General features: G+C 39.3%; 1 protein-coding gene across 6 annotated transcripts in view; it reads right to left on the bottom strand.

Annotated features, from left to right (window-relative positions):
* ITSN1 (intersectin 1) overlaps positions 1-16930 on the bottom strand; it is a 227602-nt gene that overhangs the window by 193175 nt on the left and 17497 nt on the right. Inside the window, exon 1 of one of the 6 annotated variants that reach the window (XM_067035032.1) lies at positions 2228-2280. The exons of 4 other annotated variants lie outside the window; for them this stretch is intronic. The gene's annotated coding sequence lies outside the window, so the exon portion shown is untranslated. Of the gene's footprint in view, positions 1-1139; positions 1160-2227; positions 2281-16930 lie in introns of those variants that run through there. One more of the 6 variants, XM_067035033.1, reaches the window with a different exon arrangement.

Genomic DNA, 16930 nt, shown 5'->3' with positions numbered 1-16930 from the left:
ATCAGAGAAGTGTGCACGTGCTGAACACATACCCTGTGACACCCCTCCCTCACCTGGCTTTTGAAAATGCTTTGCCGAAGAAACCCGGAGCTCGGGGCTTTTTAGGGCATGAGCCCCCCATCTTCCTGCATATGGCCCTGTAATGAAGCTTTCTCTGCCCCAAACTCCTACGTTTCAGTTTGTTTGGCCTCACTGTGTGTCGGGCACACAAACTTGTGCTAACAATTTGTTTTCTCCTTTATCTGTCATTGAAATTAAACCTGATTAAAAAGAATTACAGGTCATTTTTTTCTTCATCCTGACAAAAGACACTCTTTCCAAAATTAAGGAAATTATGAGATACCGTAGGGAAACTGTTTCTACCCCCAAATCCAGACTTTTCATGAAGCTTAGCATATTTTAAACTACCCTTTAGGGCTTCCCTGGTGGCGCAGTGGTTGAGAGTCCGCCTGCCGATGCAGGGGACGCGGGTTCGTGCCCCGGTCCGGGAAGATCCCACATGCCGCGGAGCAGCTGGGCCCGTGAGCCGTGGCCGCTGAGCCTGCGCGTGCGGAGCCTGTGCTCCGCAACGGGAGAGGCCACAGCAGTGAGAGGCCCGCGTACCACAAAAAAAAAAAAAAAAAAAAAAAAAAAAAAGTTTCTTAAACTACCCTTTACATCCGTTTCTAAGAGTTAAGCTTAGATTAAACTAAAGTAAGCTGATTTTTAACATATTATTTTAATCTTGATAAATATTCTCATAAATCATGCTAGTCCATATTTGGAAATTTTCATTCTTTTAAATTCTGCTAAAATTGCAACACAAAAGAGACCAAAGCCCTGATGTCTTTTACTCAACAGAATCAGTACTCTGATGAGTGCCATCAAGATCACTTTAGCCTCCAGAATTGATTTGAGACACTTGACAACCAAGATTAATGACTGACCTGTGAACTGACCTTAATAATGGACACTTTTCTTAAAGGAGATAAATGTTAGATGAGATAAATAATCACATGGAAACTCAAAGTTATCACTGAATCACATTTCTTTAAGAAGTTAGCGGCACTCTTTTCATACAGAATTTACCAAGATACCTTAACAGAACTGAGAAAATTAAAATCTAGGATGGGAACTGAAAAATAACTTGCAAGGCTCACATTATCTCTAACAGATGTTACATGGTGGGGTTCATTCTCCTTCTTTTCCCCCCTTTCTCCTTTGGATCTGGGAGGTCTACGTAGAGGCATCTGCTTCAACAGGAAACAGATTATTTAAACTGTTGCTCTGCCCAAACTCCTAACCTATTTGGCAGAGCAGACATTTCCAAAATGGAAAACTTGAAAACTAAACTTATAAAAAATTCACCAAAATTCAAAAACTGGTCACTGAGCTCCCTGAGTCTACATTTGGTATTTCAAAATATTTGGAAATTACATTAAGTACAGGAGTATTCAAAAGAGTTTAATAAATAGTTTGGTTAATCATGTCATCTATATGGCAACTCTGATAGCCCCAATCAGATCCCTTTGTAAAATGGACACAAAAGGTATCTTTTAGTAACATGTAAGGAATTCAGTCTATGCATTACAAGAGACAAACCAGTTAGATCTCTACTGAGACAGCAAATATTTCATGCATTCACCTCAGCAGGGTGGATTTCCAGAACTGCGAAGGACCAGATGACTCAAGAGTCAGCCATCTTTCCAGAGCTTAGAGGGAAGATGATTAATGATACAAAACAAGGCATGGTGAACTTTTACAATGGGTTGCTTACAAAAGCTCAGTGGCTAACTAAAAAGTGCTTCAACCTTAGATAAAGAGGGCACTCAAATCATAGGTTCAAGTAGGGGCTACATTCTGGAATGACTCACATTAAAGTTACCTAGTACATCACAAAAAGATAATAGTACTAAAATCAACTTATTATCAAGTTTTTGACTTTCAAAAGACTGTGAAAACTCCAAGATATGAAAAACTGATCTCTTAGTAAAAGAAGAAAAAGAAAAGATTAAAAAAGAACATGAAAATTCCCTGGCGGCCCCGTGGTTAGGACTCTGGCACTCCCACTACCAGGGGCCCCGGGTTCGATCCCTGGGTGGGGAACTAAGATCCCGGAGGGCAGCCAAAAACAAAAATAAAGGAATAAAACAAAATATAAAAACAAATAAACAAACACACACACAAAAAAGAAAATGAGCTTGATGGTCCTGGAGCTGATTATCTAGTCTGAGAATCACCTCCCCACCTTATTTTTCACGCGGCTGGTCTACCTTTCACCATTCTTCTGCTCATTTCCGTGCTTGCTGAGGTGAGAGAGAACAGGAACAGGGTGTAACTTTTTTGACTGAGCAAAGAGTTCATATGAAGGAGGACAGTCAGGAAGAGAGGAGAAGAGGGAAAATTAAAATTAATTTTATAATACTCATCATCTATGTCCTTTACAATTGTTGATGCACAACATTATGGGTTAAGCAAGAGTTACTGTAAAAAGTACAAAAATAAGTAATCACAACATGACTACAAACATGGACAATGTTCAAAATCTATATGGCGAAAAAAAGGAGGAAAAGAAAATACAATGGGATATATAATAAACATTATCAGTAGTGGTCCTGAGTAGCCAGATAGAAGATTATCCTTTCCTTGATTGTATTTAATGCAATCAAAATTTTCTATAATGAAAATGTAGGTCATTAAAAAAACAATTTCTTACATGGCAAAAAAAAAACCCCGAGAAAGCATTTTTCATTTAATAATATAACACGTGTAGTTTATAGGACCTGCTCTATAAAATTCTTTCAAGCTAAGCTGCAAAAGGCACTAAAGATAACGAAAAGATTGATTTTCTTACTATTGTTAGAAGTCTTTGTCCACTAATCCAACAAACGTTTACTAAGCAGTTATCATGTATTAAATCCACTGTCTGCTGAGATCCCCAAAATGTAATTAAGATATACTAGTCAATTCTCACTATCAAGGTGCTTAAAAATGTAGGCTGCAAACCTTCCTGCCCCACCTCCAACTCTGAATACCCCTCAAAAAAAACCCCTAGGAAACCTTTTTGTAAGGTCACTACCTCCAAAAATATACTGCAATGTTACTGTCAAAATATTTGCTCTCCTTCCCTTACCAGGTCCTTCCCTACCCGTTCATCCCTGCAGGGGATTATACTTTTTATCCAATGAGGCCATGTTTGACCACGTGACTTGCTTTGGCCAATGAAGTATGAGTAGCAATGGCAAATGTCACCTTCTGAGCAGAAGCATTAATAGCCACGGGGAGGGTCTATCATGGCTCTTTCCACTCTGTCATCCTGGGTCCTGGAATGAAACCCACGAAGGGTATTAATGCGAGAAATAAACTTTTGTTGTTGGAAGCTACTGAGATTTGGGGATTGTTACTACAGCATAATTTAGCAAAAGCTGACTAATTCATATACCCCTCACTAAACTTTGATACATTAAAGACATCACTCACCAATGGGTAGGAGGAAGACATAAGTAACCTCTTCTACAGTTTCTAACTTACTCTTGCAAAGTAGATAACAATTTGACCCCAAGCAGGATATCACTAGCCCACTGCTTGTTTTGTTTTGCTTTGTTTTCTCTCTAGATGTCTGGGCTGGCCAATTTGCTGCACTTCAGGCATTTGGAGTTGTGCTCTAATTCAACCCTTTACACAGGTATGAAATTCCCTTCCTTGAAGAAAACCCTCAAAATACGGCACCAATGAAAATATTCTTCAGGACACAAGAGAACAAGCAATGTCCAGAGGAATGAAATCTACTACTTTCTTTTGAAACAAATTAACTGTAAGAATCATTGTTGTACACCTGAAACTAATATACTGTTATATGTCAATTATATTTCAATTTTCAAAAGTTAACTGTAGGGAGTTCCCTGCTGGTCTAGCAGTTAGGACTTGGTGATTTCACTGCCAGGACCTGGGTTCAATCCCTGGTCACAGAACTAAGATTCTGTAAGCCGCATGGCACAGCCAAAAAGTAATAACAATAAAATAAATGACAGAGATTGAAAATTTTAAAAAAACACACAAAAAAGAAAGGAAGAGTTACTAAATTTAATAAAGTACCACTTCAAGGAAAAAGCTGCATACAATAAAAATTTTTTATTTTCATAAGATGTATAATCTACAGCAAAAAGAACAGCTGTAAAACTTTATAATCCCAATACTATAACATGAAAACACATTAGACAAAAACAAGAGGCAATCTCTTTGAACTTACTGGTTAAAATGTAGAAAGCAATAACTGAAGAAACAATTGGGATGTTTCTAATTAATAAGAGTAGCCGGAAACTAAAATACTGAAATTGTCATAGGACAACTGTCACAGAAATGAACTAATATTTAGGGAGCAGCAACCTGGTATAGAGTATCAAAACAGTGAGGAGTTAAACAGGAAGCACAGAAGTCATAAACTACACTACCATATACATATAGATCAAGGAGAAGATATGTTTCTATGTATGAATAACACACCTGGAACATAAAATATTTACACAATAAAGCTATACAAATGCTTTGGCTTGAGATTCAGGAAGCACTCTTTTAAAGGGGTAAATATGAGATGATATAATCTCACAATCATCCTAATTATAGGATTAAAAACAATCTATGGTATGCAGTTCAGTATGTAAAGAAAAAGCAGGAAATGTTTAAAATCTTGAGCAAGAAATGTTTAAAATCATGCTGTACTCATGCCTGCCCCTTCAGGTTGAAAAGTTAGGAACCATATCACCAATATACTTAGGAAGTGAAGGCAACACTCTGACAGAAATGTCAAATTAAAACCTCTTCTTCCTCATATATCCTCAGAGTGTACATTCCTATCTTCTGAGGAAATTATCTTCAAACTTTTGTGAACCAACAAAACTTTTTGTACACAAAAACCTCACCCTAGCTCAAGATTGAACAGCTGAGCTGCTGTGATTAAAGTGTAAGTAAGGAAGGGCCGCAGGGTGGGAACAGTTCCACAAACAGCTACCAAGCACCTCCCACCGGTAAGGAGCACCGAGCGCCAGGCACTGGGCTAAGCGCAGGGAGTTCAGGAGGGAACAAAACAGAGGCTCTGCCCTCAGGAAGCTGACATTCTAGAATGGGGAGAAAGCTAGTAAAGAAGGAAACAAACAAATATGATCGTTTCACACACAGAGAACCACTCCAAAGAAAATGAGGTAGGGTAACAAGGCAGATGATGGTTGGAGGTGGTATCTGGGATTTCTCTGTACGCCTGGGTAGTCAAGGAGAACCTCTCTAAAAAGACACTGGGGTTCTTTCTGGGACAGTTCGGTCAGGGCAAAGACCCATGGAAGGAAAAGAACATGTCCAAGGAAGAGAAAGAGGCCAGTCCAGCTGGAGCAAAGTGAACAAAGTGAGCATAGAAAGAGGAAACTGGAGAGGCAACAGAGACCAAAATACAAGCATCTCTTAAAGTGAGGCTTGGATTTTATTTTAAGTGTAATGGGAAGTCTTTGAAAGGTTTTGAGCAAGGGAATAACAGGACCTGATTTACAGTGTAGAAGGTGCTGTGTGGAACAGATTCCATGCAGGCAGAGTGAAATCAAGAAAACCAGCGAGGAGATCATGCCAGACACTCAAGTGAGAGGCAGTGGTGGCCAGGAGTAACATTTAACAGTGGAATTGATGATGAGTGGTCAGATTCGGGATGTACTTTGAACAGAAAGCTCACAGAACTTAATGGAATAGATACAGAGCAGGTAGAAGACAGAGGAATCAAGAAGAGCTGTGAAATTTCTAGCCTGGAGAACTGGGTGGATAAGGGCGCCATTTACTAAGACGGAAAGGTCTGGGGTGTGTAGATTAGACTGGGCATAGCATCGAGAATTCTGTCTTCACAGATGGCCAATAGGCACATGAAAAGACACTCAACATCACTAATTGTTAGAGAAATGCAAATCGAAACTACAATGAGGTACCACCTCACACAGGTCAGAACAGCCATGATTAAAAACCCTATAAATAACAAATGCTGGAGAGGGTGTGGAGAAAAGGGAACCCTCCCATACTGTTGGTGGGAATGTAAACTGGTGCAGCCACTATGGAGAACAGTATGGAGGTTCCTTAAAAAACTAAAAATAGAGCTACCATATGATCCAGCAATCCCACTCCTAGGCATATATCTGAATGAAACTATAATTCAAAAAGATACATGCACCCCAATGTTCATAGCAGCACTATTTACAATAGCCAAGACATGGGAACAACCTAAATGTTCATCAACAGATGAAAGGATAAAGAAGATGTGGTATATATATACAATGGAATATTACTCAGCCACAGAAAAGAATGAAATGCCATTTGCAGCAACATGGATGGACCTAGAGATTATCATACTAAAGGAAGTCAGAAAGAGAAAGTCAAATATCATATGATATCACTTATATGTGGAATCTAAAATATGACACAAAAGAACTTATCCACAAAACAGAAACAGGCTCAGACATAGAAAACAGACTTGTGGTTGCCAAGGGGGGCAGGGGGGTGAGGGAGGGATAGATTGGGACTTTGGGATTACCATATGCAAACTATTATATATATATATATATATATATATATATATATATATATATATATATATATATATGTATAACTGAATCACACTTTGCTGTATACCAGAAACTACACAGCATTCTAAATCAACTATACTTCAATAAAATAAATTTTTTAAAAAAGAACTCTGATTTGACCATGTTAATTTTGAACAGCCTGTCATTAGGTTCCCAAGAAGATCTGCCTACTTAGATGGTGCCTAGCTGACCATCTAAGTCTGCAGTTCTTGGGAGAAGTTGGAGCTGGAAACACCCATATACCTCTTGCACCTCTATTCCCATGGCAAACCCTTTAAGGCTTCTCAGAAATCCCAGTGCTCCTCAGAGCAGTGTGAAAACTTAATGCTTACCTCCAACTTGCTACCAAAATTTGCCTAATATTTGCACAGTGTAGACAAATAATTAAATTAAGAAAATGTAAATCACATTTGCCTACACTAGAATAAATTTGACACCAAAACAAATTACAGATGGCTTGAAGATTCTAGTGAAAAAAATGAAAACACGAAAGTGTGCCAGAAGAAAATATGGGTTAATATTCATAAAATCTTGGCATGAGAGAGGATTTCCTCATTTGACCATGGGCAGAAATCCTTAAAAATGGGAAATAATGGGGCGGGGGTAAATACTTCTATAAAAGAAAACACCACAAGTTTTAAAAGCAAATGAAAAATTGGGAATAAAGAAATATCCCTGGACTTCCCTGGTGGCTCAGTGGTTAAGAATCCACCTGCCAATGCAGGGGACACGGGTTTGAGCCCTGGTCTGGGAAGATCCCACGTGTCACTGAGCAACTAAGCCCATGTGCCACAACTACTGAGCCTGCACGCCACAACTACTGAGCCCACATGCCACAACTATTGAAGCCCGTACGCCTACAGCCTGTGCTCCTCAACCAGAAAAGCCACCGCAATGAGAAGCCTGCACACCGCAATGAAGAGTAGCCCCCACTCGCCAAAACCAGAGAAAGCCCACGTGCAGCAACGAAGACCCAATGCAGCCAAAAATAAACAAATAAATAAATTCATTAAAAAAAAAAAATCCCTAAGTACAAGGAGCTCACATAAATGAAGAAAAAAGATTAACTCCAAAAGAAAATGTGACAAGGACAAGAGAAAATTCAAAAGAGAAGAAATAAGTGAGCAATTAACACAAAAATTTTTTAAAATTAACACATAAAAAATGCTAAACTTATCAGCAAAAGGAATTAAAACAAGGAGATACTATTTTTTCCCCTATCGAGCTCATAAATATTAAAATGATAATGAGTGTAGACTTGGAACCTGGGCAGTAATTACTAAGCCCTTTATGGAGACAATTTGGTAAAATGTATCAAGAGCCTTAGATTTTATAAGCTCTTTGACCTACCAATTCCACTTCACGGAACTCATCCAAAAGGCAGGGGTATCGGGGTTTGTTACAAAAGATTTCGGCACAAATTATGTTTTTCAGATTAGAATATTCTGCACCTAAAAAAAAGACGCTTCAGAATCACATTGAATAACATGAAAATATATTGGATTAAAAAAATTAGATTTTAAATGAAAACTCAGAAAGAGAAATTAAGGAAACACTCCCATTTACCACTGCAACAAAAAGAATAAAATACCTAGGAATAAACCTACCTGAGGAGGCAAAGGACCTCTATGCAGAAAACTATAAGACACTGATGAAAGAAATCAAAGATGATACAAACAGTTGGAGAGATATACCATGTTCTTGGATTGGAAGACTCAACACTGTGAAAATGACTATACTACCCAAAGTAATCTACAGATTCAATGCAATCCCTATCAAATTACCAATGGCATTTTTCACAGAACTACAGCAAAAATTTTTACAATTTGTATGGAAACACAGAAGACTCCTAATAGCCAAAGCAATCTTGAGAAAGAAAAACGGAGCTGGAGGAATCAGGCTCCCTGACTTCAGACTATATTACAAAGCTACAGTAATCAAGACAGTATGGTACTGGCACAAAAACAGAAATATACATCAATGGAACAGGATGGAAAGCCCAGAGATAACCCACACACCTATCTTATCTTTGACAAAAGAGGCAAGAATATATAATGGAGAAAAGGCAGCCTCTTCAATAAGTGTAACTGGACAGTTACATGTGAAAGAATGAAATTAGAACACTTCCTAACACCATACACAAAAATAAACTCAAAATGGATTAAAGACCTAAATGTAAGGCCAGACACTATCAAACTCTTAGAGGAAAACACAGGCAGAACACTCTATGATATAAATCACAGCAAGATCCTTTTTGACACACCTCTTAGAGTAATGGAAATAAAAACAAAAATAAGTTGGACCTAATGAAACTTAAAAAGCTTTTGCACAGCAAAGGAAACCATAAACAAGATGAAAAGACAACCCAACCCTCAGAATGGGAGAAAACATTTGCAAATGAAGCCACTGACAAAGGATTAATCTCCAAAATATACAAGCAGCTCATGCAGCTCAATATCAAAAAAAAAAAAACCCAATCTAAAAATGGGCAGAAGACCTAAATAGACATTTCTCCAAAGAAGACATACAGATTGTCAACAAACACATGAAAAGATGCCCAACAACACTAATCATTAGAGAAATGCAAATCAAAACCACAACGAGGTATCACCTCACACTGGAAAGAATGGCCATCATCAAAACATCTACAAACAATAAATGCTGGAGAGGGTGTGGAGAAAAGGGAACCCTCCTGCACTGTTGGTGGGAATGTAAATGGATACAGCCACTATGGAGAACAGTATGGAAGTTCCTTAAAATCTAAAAATAGATCTACCATATGACCCAGTAATCCCACTACTGGGCATATGCCCTGAGAAAACCATAATTCAAAAAAATGCACATACCTCAATGTTCATTGCAGCACTATTTACAATAGCCAGGACGTGGAAGCAACTTAAGTGTCCATTGACAGATGAATGGATAAAGAAGATGTGGCACATATAGACAATGGAATATTACTCTGCCATAGAAAGGAACGAAACTGAGTTATTTGTAATGAGGTGGATGGACCTAGAGCCTGTCACGCAAAGTGAAGTAAGTCAGAAAGAGAAAAACAAAACCATATGCTAACACACATATATGGAATCTAAAAAAACGGTATTGATGAATCTAGTGGCAGGGCAGGAATAAAGACACAGATGTAGAGAACAGACTTGAGGACACAGGTGGGGAAGGGGAAGCTGGGACGAAGTGAGAGAGTAGCACTGACATATATACACTACCAAATGTAAAATGGACAGCTAGTGGGAAGCTGCTGCACCGGGAGATCAGCTCAGTGCTCTGTGACCACCTAGAGGGGTGGGATAGGGAGGGTGGGAAGGATGCTTAACAGAGAGGGGATATGGGGATATATGTATACATAAAGCTGATTCACTTTGTTGTACAGCTGAAACTAACACAACACTGTAAAGCAATTATGTTCCAATAAAGATATTTAAATAAATAAATAAAGTTTAAAAATAAAAATTAGGTTTTAAAATCGTGGTCAGGATAATACATAGCAATAGGCATATTCATAGAAAGAGATCTCTAATAATAAATTACAGGAAATTAACAGTGGCTATGTCTAGAAAAATTAAGTGTTCTTTATGATCTTTTTCTTTCATTATAATGAGCATATATTATTTGATAATAAAAACTTCATTTTGGGGGGAAAATCAAAAATAAAAGTCCTATCCACATTGAATAGAAATTACCAAAAAATTAACAGGAGATATTTTCAAGTGATAAAATATAATTTTGCGAAATTTTTCATCACTTCTAGAATCGAAATTCTCTGTATTTTACACACTTCCCATTATGAACATGTACTACTTATTTTTTAAAAAGGTAAAACAAACTTCTGAAAATTACTTTCCAATTTTATCTTAATTTGAATGACCATTACAACTATCACACAGTATTTTCAAGGGTTTATGCCGTTCTCTTCATGTACCAAAACCAGTTTTTCTTCATTATTCTAAATAGCTTAGGGGGGCACAAAGGGATTCTCCTGAAACACGCTGTGTCCCATATCTCCCTCCATGTTAATACCTTTAATGGACTTCAACACTTTAGCTCAGTGGTTCTCGAAGTCTTGTCCCAGACCTACAGCACCAGCATAAACAGGGAGCTGGTAAATGCAAATTCTTGGGCCCCACCTCAGACCTAGAGAATAAGAAACAGGGTGGGACCCAACAGTGAGTTTTATCATGATCCTCTAGGTGATTCTAATGCATGCCAAAGTTGGAGAACCACTGTTTCAGCCTATAATCTTTGGGCCTTCAGCATCCAGAAACTCTCCTAGACAGTCAAATCATTTTTCAAATTATATCTTTCAAAATTCTAATGGTAACACATTAAATCATTCAAGGGGACTGAGCTGCTAAATCTCTAATCATAACAGCTGAAAACAAAATTTTTAAAGAAAAATGAAAAGATAACATGGAAAGAAAACCATACCTGTAGAGATGTCTTAAAGGTACCAGTGAGTCCTAGAGACATCACTTCAAGCCTTTCACGGCCTTTGAGGTTGACACACCTGGCCTCCTCAAGGAACACACTAAATGCAAACTCATTTAATTACAAGTGTCAAAGGCAGGCCTTCACAATCAAACAACCAACCAGACTCCTCAGTAAAAACAATACTGAAGCCATATCTAGACATAAATACAACAATCAGGTGTGCTAAAAACTTGAGAAACATCTTCACCTGAACTCATCGGTGAGCCCATTTGGGGCAAGGTCTACTGGCGTTTGATGTGAACAACAATTAATATAGTTGTTTACCTGTAATGGAGGTATAACCATGAGAGAAATGAAACAAAGTTTATTCACAGCCCAATGAAGTGCCAAATTTTTCTGCCACATTCATCTGTTCAAAGAGCCAGGTACTAAGCTAGTGCCAGAGACAAAATGGTGTCTAAAGTACCTTTCCTGCCCTCCAGAAGCCTGCGGTCCACTTGGAAATTGGCAGAGGCCAGACAGGACCTCCACTCACCCCAGGGCAGAAACTTTACATACATTCTTTAATACTTGAGGTTAAGTCACTTGTTCAAGGCCACCCAACTCCCTACAAGTCCAGGCTCTGCGCTTGCCCTTCCATCCTGTCCCTAATGTTAGCACCACAAGGAGACATGAGTATGCACTGTCGCATCTTACATGAGATTGTGCTAAGAATAAAGCCAAGAATAAAAATGACTTTGTTGTTATTAAAAAGGGGACATACAATTAGGTAAAATCAAGTGGTATCAGGCCAAGTGAAAAAAAGGAGTTTATCAGGGAGTTCCCTGGTGGTCTAGTGGTTAGGATTCAGCACTTTCACTGCCATGGCTCAGGTTCAATCCCTGGTCAGGGAACTGAGATTCCTAAGGCTGCGTGCATCACAGCAAAAGAAAAAAAAAAGTAGTTTCTAATGGTCCCGCTTTTTTTTAATATTTATATGACTATCTATCTATCTATCTATCTATCTATCTATCTATCTATCTATCTATCTATTTTGGCTGCACCAGGTCTTAGTTGCGACATGCGGGATCTTCGTCGCGGCACATTTAGTTGCCACATGCGGGCTTCTCAGTTGCAGCATGCGGACTCTTACTGGGCCCCCTGCATTGAGAGCGCGAGGTCTTACCCACTGGACCACCAGGGAAGTCCCCTAATGATCCTACTTTTGAATGAGAAAAATTATCTATAGAAGCAACAGCAACAAAAAAAGGGCAAGACGAATAAGGAACAAAAATATTAATACTGATTATGCTGAATGGGAAGATTATAGGTGATTATTGTCCCAATTCAAAATTCTTTTATAACGTAAACTATGTTTTTTAAATGACTATCCAACATTTAAAAAAATTTTTTTTAACCCAGCCAAGATCCCATTAATCAGTAGTTCTCCATAGTTTGTACCACTCCCCAGTGGATGTCCGGAAATATGTGGGAGTGTTTTTGGTTGTCACATTCACTGGGAAGCACCACTGGCATTTAACAGGCTCCTGAGAACAGCCCCATACAAGGAATTGTCCCACGTGACTCGAATGTCTGTCTGGACATTCCTGTAGGGGGAAACAAAATCCATTTATAACTCTCCAAACCCAGAACCAAATTCCACTTTACATATAAACACAAAGGACTTTTCACAAGTTTTTACTATACACCCTAACCCTAGTAGGGTGCTAGCAGTATAAGTCAAAAGAACATTGTTTTCAGTTTTACCGAAAGTTGTTCACAATCTCGGAAAAGCCACGTCATTAACTATACCGCCCTTCTCAGTATCTGAACCATCTCCATCAGTACACTGGCAGCCACTGCATTTGCAGTGAGCATCTCACTCCTGTGTCTTCTGGTGCAGTCAAGACCAAGCTTGGACATATTCAAATGCCAAAGAAATGCTCTGACTGCTTCTTTACAAAAAAGTTGGGGCATTACATTGAGAGTTTTGAAATTATGTGTATCTTATTGATGAATTTAACCTCATGAGACTAAAGGAAGCATTACAAAAAGGCAGTGGTGGGTGTGCCAAGGCTGAGAGCTTGCTGTGATGACCCCAGGAATGTATGCAGTGATGAGCGTGCTGCTGACTCCTACTGGGCCAGACCTTAAAGAGATCTGCAAAACTGCCAAACAGGGCCACTGATCTCTCTACAATTCCCTGTGATGAAAAATAGAGTTATTTTCATTATAGAATTATTTATGCTCACTTGTAATGAATTTATTATTATTTTTAAATGAATTAGCAAAGCAAAAGTGTTAAAAATAGGTAAGTTTTCTGTTTCAATTTTAATATGGGAATACCAGTGAAGAAAACATACATAAACAAAAGCTCTTTGATAGCCTTCAATACATTTTAGGTGCGTGAAGGGGTCCTAAGATGAAAATGTTTGCAAACTGCTGCTCTGATAGAAAAAGGTAAGGGAAGAGGGCACATTTGGCTGGAGAGGGAGCAGGTCACAAACCAGAGCAGTACCTGAGTAGGATGAGGAAACTTCGAGAACCAAGCCAGATCAGCAGTGCTGGATTACAAGTGGCGAAGGGAGAGGAAGGAATCCCGGAATGAGGTATAAGCTTCCGACTTGGGCAGGTGAATATACAGAATGCCACTCAGAGGAATTTGAATACAATAACCATTGTGTCGTAAAAACAATTTTTAAGTAGAAAATAAACCCACAAACATAAAAGTTTAAATGAAAACTACCAGCACATACAGCCCTTTTTCGTGCAGACATAATCATAGTCAAAAATACCTTCTTCTCTCACTGCTTCTGATACACGTTAACAAGCCAGACGCTTGGACAATAGTCATGAACGTGACTGGAGCCCACTCCATGGCACCAAAAGTGGAAAAGGAGAGACAGTATCCGCCCTCCTCCCCCCCTCCGCCCCCTGCCAGGCCTCCTTCGGCCAGCATCTTCAAGGAGTCCATACAATATTTTTTAAAGGATTCAGCTTCAAGAACCTTTTAAATCAGAGATATTCAAAGGAGCAGGAAGGAGGGCCCGCCTACTGCCCCATGGCAGGTTTCTGCAGGAACTCCTGGGCAGGCTCTGCCTCTCACTGGCCACGCAGGGTTGTGCTTTCCCTCCTAGAGTTCAGGACAGAGTCATGGATATGGCCACGCAGCAAAGAAAGTCTCTTAAGGAAAAGTCCCAAAACGCCCGATTTTTAACACTAGTGGAGCCACCCCCTCACACAAACTGCCTGGAACCATCCCCAGGCCCCACCCCTGCTTCCTACATCACCACAGTGCGGAACGTGGACCTAGAAAGGGATCCGGGGCAGTAAGACTGATACTAGGAAGAGAAAATCAGGGAGTTCCCTGGGGGCCCAGTGGTTAGGATTCCGGGCTTTCACTGCTGTGGCCCAGGTTCAATCCCTGGTCAGGGAACTGAGATCCCACAAACTTCATGTGGAGGCCAAAACAAAACAAAACAAACAAACAAAAAATAGGGAAAAAAAAAAAAAAAAAAGACAGGGAGAAAGAAAGGCAGGAGGTGGGAGGACACATCCTTGAGCCCCAGGGCAGATCTCTTGGCAACATTCCCCTTGTAGTCCAGGGCTAGAGGCCTGGGTTATTCCGCCTTTCCTTGCCCCAGTGGTGACAAGCCTGGGGCAGCCCACACCAAGGCAGGTGACATTCTTAGACGTTGGTAACTTTTCCTTTATATGAATCCCAAGGACCCTTATCACCATTAATAGCTGTACCTACTTCTTCTAAGTTACTTTTATTTTTTTTTAATCTCAGCCAATTGTTTTTTGTTTTAGTATTTATTTATTTACTTAGGCTCTACCAGTTCTTAGTTGCAGCACGTGGGATCTTCGTCACAGCAAGCAGGATCTTTTTTTTTTTTTTTTCAGTTGCGGCATGCGGGATCTTTTAGTTGCGGCTTGTGGGCTTCTTAATTGTGGCATGAGAACTCAGTTGCAGCACGCATGCGCGATCTAGTTCCCTGACCAGGTATCGAACCCAGGTCCCCTGCCAGGGATCGAACCCAGGTCCCCTGCATTGGGAGTATGGGGTCTTACCCACTGGACGGCCAGGGAAGTCCCTTAAAAGTTACTTTTTAAAAGGCTGTCTGTAACACCTTCCCCAAACCCAACCTTTTTTCTCATTTCTAGTTGGTAGTAAAAACCCTCAGAATCATTCAAATTGGGTAAATACATGACTCAAAGACAGATTACGAGAAAACTGTGAAAATCTAACTTATTTCAAAGGGCTGAAGAAAGGGAGAGAGATGCTCCTATAAGCCATAAACTGAGCCAATCCCTAGGAAGGAAACATCCAACTAGAAAATTGGACCGGAGGCATCCTGGGCAAGAGGTTTGGCACCCTACAGCTCCCCAACCTCCTATTCTTGCTCCCCATGTCTCCCTGAACCACTTCTTTGCTGGAGCCCCTGCCCTAGGCACTAGACCCAGGTCCCCTCCCAACCCTAGCACCACTGTCACACAGCACTACAATGAGGTAGAAGTGTGGGCGGGCCTTCCAAGTGGGAACTGTCTATATATATTCCCAGTGAGCTATTATTATACAGAATGCATACATAAACTAGTATATAGCATAGTGCAAACAGTGAAGACTCTGGAAGCCAGACTGCGTGGGTCCTGATACCTAGATCTGCCGCCTATCAGTTGCGGGATCACAGGTAAGTTATTTAACCATTATAACGGTGCTTATTCTGCAGAGTTATAGGGAGGATTAGATGAGTTATCACATGGGGAAAGACCTAGAACACTGCCTACACATAGTAGGCACTCAGTAAACATCAGCTGTTATTATGAAACTTCAAATACATTATGGGTTATAGAAGTTTGGGGGAACTGAATATGGTAACATAATCAACATATCTAATATCATTCCTATTGTAAAATGTGTTCAAATTTTAAAACTATAGACTTAACCAACAACCGAGATCCTTTTCCTAAACTGGAGACTTAGAGTGCCCAGAAAAGAACACTCTGGTTCCAAATCTAATAAGCTCTGAGCAATAAAGACGTAAAACCACCACCACCAAAAAAACCCAAAAAAAAACAATTGGCTTACAATTATTTTCCCTCTCTTTTCAAAAATGCATAATGTAGGCACTTCATACATTAAAAAAAATTATTATTAGCACATAACATTTTTGTTAAGACACTGATTCTCTAACTTTCTGGCCTCAGGACCTTTTTACATTCTTAAAACTTACTGAGGAACCCAAAGAGCTTACCTTAGGAAATTATAAAAAATAGACATATATAAGCACATAAAACATTAGCCATCAAAGGAATGATGTCATCAAATGCATATAGCCACTGGAAAACTACACTGAACACATGGAGAAGGAGAGTATAAAAGGGAAATCACATCTTAACCATCATTACCAAAATAATCTGAACTTGCAGATCCTTTGAAAGGGTCTCAACGATCCCCAGGGGCTCCAGACTACATTTTGAGAACCTCTGCATTAAGGAAAGAAGAAGTATCAAAATTCTCATTGCTTTCATTTTCTACCTTTTCTAGATCTACAAGAGAATCATTATGATACATTTCACTGAACTATATATGAAATGAAAATGATCACATCCTAAAATTATTTAAAAAATAGTATAAGAAAATATTTTGACAAAATTGCCATTAGGGTAAACTAAATGTCATGTCTAATTTTCTCCCTTTTTTAAAAACATAGAATGTAAAATTTACCATTTAAATCATTTTAAAGTGGACAATTCAGCGACATGTAATACATTCACAATGTTGTACAACAAACACCTTGTTCCAGAACATTTTCATCATCTCTGAAAGAAACCCCATGTCCTGCCCCTAGCAACTAATCTGCTTTCTATGGATTTGCCTATTCTGAGTATTTCATACAAATGGATCATAG

Source organism: Kogia breviceps, chromosome 5, assembly GCF_026419965.1.
Source record: "Kogia breviceps isolate mKogBre1 chromosome 5, mKogBre1 haplotype 1, whole genome shotgun sequence".
In the NCBI taxonomy this organism is placed as follows: domain Eukaryota; kingdom Metazoa; phylum Chordata; class Mammalia; order Artiodactyla; family Physeteridae; genus Kogia; species Kogia breviceps.
This window is presented reverse-complemented; position numbering and strand designations above follow the sequence as displayed.